Here is a 6,268-nt window from a genome sequence, read left to right on the forward strand (position 1 = left end):
TTCCTTCCTTTGGTGAATTCGAAGTTCTGCAGTTTGTGTTACGTTGGGTGCGTATCGGAGGGTGCGCATCGGCGCCGTCCGGACCGCGGGGCTCTCTGTGTGGCTGTTGGTGCCGGCAGCGGCTGTGCTGCGAGGCGTTAAGGATGCCGGAATCTCAGGGTTACAGATGGCTGTGTAGAGCGTTTTGGTGTTTTAATAAAAACAAAAACAAAACAACAAAAAAAATCTGCGTAATGTTGCACGCGGTGAAAACTTTTCTACTCCTGTTATTTGTAGGGAAAAAAAAAAACAAGCAACAAACCAACAAAACAAAACCGCTCAGGTTTCTGTTACTCCTAACCAGGAGTTCGACCTGCTGTAGGCACCTGCATTAGCAGGGGATTGGATTGCGCCAGCCGTGTCCGACGCTGCCTGGCAGGCGCTGCCCTGCCCGGCCCCTGCTGCGCACCCAGCGCTCAGCAACGGCGGTGCGCGGGGGGGGGGGGCGCGCGGTGCCGGCTTCGCTTACACCGAGGAGTTGCATGCGTTTAGATTTGCGGCCTGAACACAACCGTGTGAGCGGCAAAAAGCGTGCAGCCCTGCTTTTCGTTCTGATTATACAGTTTTGAGAACGGGTTTCAAGATTGAAAAAAAGTATATATTATTCCACTGCCCCACCACTCTTACTGTAAATCTTCCCTGTCCTGTCACAACAGATCTTGCTAAAGAGTCTGCCCCTTCCTTCCTATAGCCCCTCCCTTTAGATAATGAAAGGCTGCCATCAGGTGTTCCCGGAGCCTTCCCTTTTCTGGGCTGAACAGCCTCTGCTCTCTCAGTCTGCTTTGGTAGGAACGGTGTTCCATTTTTGTAGCCCTTCTCTGGTCACGCTCTAACGTGTCCATGTCTCTGCTGTACTGAGGACTCCACACCTGGACATACCACTCTAGGTAAGGTCTCGCTAGTGCAGAGTAGAGTAGAGGGGCAGGATCACCTCCCTTGACCTGCTGATCATGCTGCTTTTGATGCAGCCCAGGATACAGTTTGCTTTCTGGGCTGCAAATGTTGCTGGCTCATGTTCAGCTTTCTATCCACCATTACCACCAATTTCTTTCTAGAAGGGCTGTGCTCAGTCCTTTGCTCTCCCAGCTTGCATTGATGGTAGGGGTTGCCATGATGCAGGGCAACAATGTTGAACCTCATGAGGTTCACCTGGCCCCGCTGCTGGAGCCTGTCTAGGTTTCTCTGGGTATTACTGTGTCTCTCAGGTGTGTTGACCGCATAGTTTGGTGTAATTAAAAATGCTGAGGGTGCTCCCTATCCCACTGTCAGTGTGTTTGATGAGGATATTAAAGAGCATCAGTGCTAGTGTAGTTCTAAATATCAGTCTTACTATGTAAAGAATAAAGAGCACGTCTATACTCAAGGTTCAGAACCAACTGAAGTGACTCTGGCTCAGGTCCAGCAGTAAAGCTGCTGACAAACCAGGATCCAGTGGGATAGTTAGGAGGCTGGAGCACGGAATGTAGGCAGGAAACTGTTCCATGGAGAACAGAGTCCTAGAATCATTAAGGTTGGATGGAGAAGACATCTAAAATCATCCAGTCCAACCATCCACCCATCTCCACCATGCCCACTGACCATGTTTCTCAGTGCCACATCTTCATCACTCAAATTCCTGAATTTTGATGGAGGTTTTCTTTGGACTTTGGACTTTCTGACTTGCATGTGAATCACTACAGTTCTTGTAATTGTGTGTCTAAAATTTGAGTGTCCTGTAGCACAGCAGCTGCGCTGCAATGTGACTTGTGGAAGAGTGGCTCAGGTGTGCTCGTACAAACTTCTGCAGCTTTTCTCCACTGTACAATCCTTGTGTAAGAAATCAAGTGCAACAAGGACAGCTGTGGCATAGATGTAGTGTTACTTTACTGCAAGTGCAGCTGCATGAAGAGAAGTGGTGTGTGTGATGCTGGGCACTGGTGCCAGGCTGAAGCAGAGGACAAATGGAGGAGCAGCCAAAGGTGCTTATGTTTGCCAGTTTCAAATAATTGTACAGCTAGCCTGTCTTGTTTGCTCACAGTGAGGTGCTGTGCTAAAAACACATTAGTTGGGATCCTGGGCACGGTCAAAGGGACAGCCAGCATTTCTGTCTCATGCTAAGGGGTCAGCCTTATGGAAGAGCAGAGAGTGCTGGGCAGTCTTTAATTGGAAGATTATAGGTTAGGATAAAGGACCAATATGTGCTAACTGATGAACCTGAATGAAAAACTTAACTGTATGTTTACACTATGTCTTGGTATCTTTTAATTCTTTAATGTTTGTGTTGGCAAAAATATACTTCAAATGCTTCCCAGCATAAAATAGATTTCTCCAGGCTGTGATTTGTAAAAGGTATGTGGGAAAGTTAAATTTTACATGGAAGCACACTAGAAATCGTCGGAGAAGTGACATGGTTGTGCTTACAAAAAATATTGAATGAGTGCTGCTCTGAGAGTGATGCCTCTTATTTTATTATGTTGGTCCACGATGTCAGAAGTGAATCTTGGTGGTATGGCTGCAGAGGTTTAACCTTCCCACCAGTATCTGTAACATGTTGTTGCTGCACAGCAGAGGGACAGTCTGACAAAATGGCATCTGACATGGAAGTGCATATGAAGCAAAGGTGGAAGTAAATTCTTCCATGCAGAAGAAGCGGCACCCATTGACATTCATTAATGCTTGCTGAACATATATGGAGACCAAACAGTGTTGGATGGTGTGTGTTTCAGCAGTGGTGACAGTGGGTCACCTCCACGGGTACAGGTTTTTATAACACAGCATGCAGGCTCTTGTTCATTGCTGGTGAAAACGCAGAGCTAATGGTGGTGACTCTGTTGGAAAATATTGTTCTGTAGCTGAGAATTTGTTCTATCAACTAGTGTTACAGTATTCTTTGTGTCTGGTTTAGTTTACGTTGAAATAAGTGGGAGGCATAACTTCCAGAGCAACTATGGATCAGAGATGAAAAGGGATTTATAGCTTCTTTTAAGACGTTTAAGTATGGCTGGAAGTCTAATATTAGTAGTGATTAAAATGTTTGTGATTTTTCCCAAGGCCGCTCCAAGTGTCAAAGGGAAGTTTGCAAAAAGAGCCGCGAGCTTAATACCACAGCTACCTCAGGTAGTTTTGTTGGATTTTTTGTAAGTTTTAGTTGTCAAGTGTGTACATGGCAGAGTTACATAAAGATTTCAGAACATTTTGAAGTGTAATATGTGCATGTTGTCTGCATTGTGTACTTGTATTATTCACATTTAAGTATGTGGAAATATGTTTGAATATTTTCAAAACATTGAAAGTAGAATATTTGAACAAATCTGTTCATGTTTAAAGTATAAAACTAGAGGGAATGCAAATATTTGCGTGTAAGTTTAGTGTGCTTATCTCTGCTGGGCTGGATATTTTAAAGTTGAGGGCAACATGTAGGTAATAGTTTACTGTATCATTTTTATGCTGCCTTGTTCCTACTATATACTAGGTTATGTGTTTATTTATTTATTTGTATTTAAAATATCTTGAAGTGCTACTAGCACCTACAACTAGTGTAAAACTAAAACACAAAATATATCTTCCAGGCAAGCTCTCATCAACCGTGGCAGCAGACTTGTCCTTCATTCCGACTGAGAAAAGACTGGGAAGATGATGAGCCAGATGAGTTTTCTGTAAAAAATGAGTACCCATCTGGTAAGGCTAACAGTAGTTGGTGCTACTGAAGAAAATCTTTCAGAAACATAAGGAAATGCGTCGTGCATTTCGAACTGTTTTTAAAACTTAATTTCAAAATGTTCTTTTGGGAGACCTCATTGCACTTCACAACTTCCTGAAGGGAGGTTGTGGTGCAAAAGGGTCTGGCCTCTTCTCCCAGGCAAATAGTAGGACCCGAGGAAACGGCCAGAAGTTATACCAGAGGAGGTTTAGTTTGGACATTAGGAGAAACTTTTTCTCTCAAGGGGTGGTCAGGCACTGGAATGGCTGCCCAGGGGGGTGGTGGAGTTGCCATCCCTGGTAGTGTTCAAGGGGTGCCTGGATGAGGAGCTACGAGAGATGGTTTAGTAGCTTGTGGCACTGATAGGAATGGGAGGGTGGTTGGACTAGATGATCTTGCAGGTCATTTCCAACTTTGTGATTCTGTGATTCTTTTCTGCAAGGAGAGTATTTGAAGGCAAGATGCAAGAGACTCAAGATAAAAGATTCTAGAGATGAGGAAGCTGAGCCATCCACTTCTAAATTGCAAAGCTGCAGTCATCTGAAAAAAAGCCAGGAACGTTTCAGAAGTGCTCTGGTTAACATTATATTGTGAGTTTAATGATGTTTGAAAAATATACTTTCTCCTGTTGATAGACCAATTTTTTTTTTAAGTCATTTAAAAAATTTGAAGATTACAAATCAAAAAGAAATATGTGTATGACAATGAACTGTATTGCTGACTTTAAAATCTGGACCTTAACAGGTTGTTTACAAACTTGATTACGTGCTTCAGTGTTCTTTTTGAATCATAATGTTTTGCATTTTTTGTAAAGTTTTGCCAGTCACATTTGTTTTGTGCTGCTTATTCATAGCTCGCGTGTTTGATGGCTATATACTGCTTATGACACTGAAATGTATCTGAAGAATGTGATGCACACTTGTTTGTTTGTTTTGTTTTTACGTCAGGCAGGAAGATGTTACTGAAGAAGCCCTTAATGAATCCCAGTCTCCAAGAGCAGATTCCTCTACAGCAATAGAGAAGGATATTGTGGTAGGTAAAGGCTATTTTCAAGACCATTAAATTTAAAGCATTGCTAGTTATTTATTGTAAATATAGACAAGATGATTGATATAATGACAGAATTATGGAAACAAAAAAGCACTTGGCACTAATTACATTTATTTTTACTAAATCAGCCCATGTTTTACTGAAACCTGCACTACTGATTGCTATCTAGTACTGAACTTAACCAGTGCATTCTTCTATCCTGCAGAAATACTACTATTACATTCGCCATGGAATTGATACAGCAAATGTAGCCCCACTGAATGAAGCCTGGTTAGATCACGTTTTAGTTTTAATTCCACAGCATCTGAAATCATTTGATGAAAGCATTCGTTCACTGACTGATGAAATGAAAGAAGACTATTTTCTGAGTGTAAAGAAGGCTATAGGTAGATTTCTAATATTTACTAGTTTTGTTTTTACTAGTTTTTGTTTTATCAACTAAGTTGATAATACTCGAAAGTGTTCGTCATCGAGTGCTGCTCACTTCTGAGAGCTACCAAAAGTGAGAGAGCTACCGTAAAGCACTCTGCTTCATGGTAGAGGAGAACTTTAATGAAAAAAATATATGGTGTTGTTCTTACCCTTCTAATAGTAAAATCTATTATTACTCAGTATTTTTTGTCTTTCAACAATTTAAAAAGATATTTTTTCTAAACCCCAATTTAATTGTATAGCTTTCTACTAAATTTCTTTTCATGTATTTCCACGTAAAACCATTTATGTCAGTGAGTTGTCCATTTGGACATTTTGTTTATCTTTATTTCTTTGGTGAGCTTATTTTTTTATTTTTGTTTTCACTTTTTTCTTTTATTTTGAAACACCTTTCATAGTTGACTTTGTCTTAAGAGACACCAGAGAAAAAGATGAAGACAAGAAGAAAGATAGTGTTTTACCTCATCGTGCAGAGTAAGAAAATATATTTATTCAAATGGACTGACTATAGAGCAGTGAATGTACAGTAACGTGTAATGAATTATCTTAGGTAGTGTTGCTCAGTGTTGGCTTGAGCACTGCACAAAACAGTAAAAGTAAACATATTTTAGTTATTATCTCAGTTAATGCTTATACAACTTCCTTGGAAAAAATGTGTCTACCATGAATAATTGTTGGGAATTAGTTTTGTTTTGCAGTGTTTAACTGGTAAGAAGTTCCTACATTTAATCTCACGGCATTTGAAAATAAGATACGGAAGGGCAAATTCTTGTGTTTTGAGGTATATGCTTGAGATTTTCTGAGGTATATGCTTTCAAATACCAAATGGCAGGCATTAAAGTATGTAGGAGGGTGGCTGTGACAGATATTACTGAGACAATTTTCATATTGAAAAGAGAAATAATGTGTAATGAGAGAGTTATATTATCCCCCAATAAGAGGCCATCCTACAATTTCTAACTGTAGACCTTCCATGCCTACTAGGAACTGTCATTTTGTTGGACATCGCAGTAGTTTTCATATAAGCTTATATCGTATGCTTGCATACTAAACCCAAAGTATAACATT

The 6,268-nt window shown here is 40.7% G+C and overlaps 1 long non-coding RNA gene across 1 annotated transcript; it reads left to right on the forward strand.

The window, feature by feature from the left end:
* Positions 1 to 4,256: 4,256 nt before the first annotated feature.
* LOC122181743 lies at positions 4,257 to 5,041 on the forward strand. Its single transcript, XR_006179569.1, has 3 exons — positions 4,257 to 4,308; positions 4,666 to 4,750; positions 4,974 to 5,041. It is a non-coding gene; the product is annotated as an uncharacterized LOC122181743 (long non-coding RNA).
* The last annotated feature ends 1,227 nt before the right edge of the window (positions 5,042 to 6,268 follow it).

This window comes from Lagopus leucura, unplaced genomic scaffold (genome assembly GCF_019238085.1).
Source record: "Lagopus leucura isolate 7727_CA_CO unplaced genomic scaffold, USGS_WTPT01 Super-Scaffold_100012, whole genome shotgun sequence".
In the NCBI taxonomy this organism is placed as follows: Eukaryota; Metazoa; Chordata; class Aves; order Galliformes; family Phasianidae; genus Lagopus; species Lagopus leucura.